Below are 422 nucleotides of genomic sequence, written 5' to 3'. Positions count from 1 at the left end.
CGGGCCACTTGTTAAGATTCAGTAAGCAATCCACAGATGTGTGCTTATAGTTGCCTCGAGAAACCATGCCAGAAACCAAAGCCACCTGCCACCAAGGTGAGCTTTGGCAGCAAGGAGTACCTGACTCACTGAGGACACACCCAGATGTGGCTTGGGTAGTTCCGTGAGTTGGAGGAGGCAGAGTTTCAGGGAATCCTCTGGGTGGAGCGACCTCTGTTATCCAGTTTGATGACTTCTCAGCTATGGCAGTGCTGGATCCGCACACTGGAAAGGAGGAAGGCTCAACAGAGGAACAAGGGATACCACTGGCACTTCTGCCCAGGAGAGAGCCTCGCCTCTGGCCCTCACTCCAAAAAATCAGTGTCCCCCTGTAAGTCCCTGGTGCTCCCCTTGGAGCCAACCCAGCATTGGTGCTCAGAGCA

This window comes from Pteropus vampyrus, unplaced genomic scaffold, assembly GCF_000151845.1.
Source record: "Pteropus vampyrus isolate Shadow unplaced genomic scaffold, Pvam_2.0 Scaffold287, whole genome shotgun sequence".
NCBI lineage: Eukaryota > Metazoa > Chordata > Mammalia > Chiroptera > Pteropodidae > Pteropus > Pteropus vampyrus.
This window is presented reverse-complemented; position numbering follows the sequence as displayed.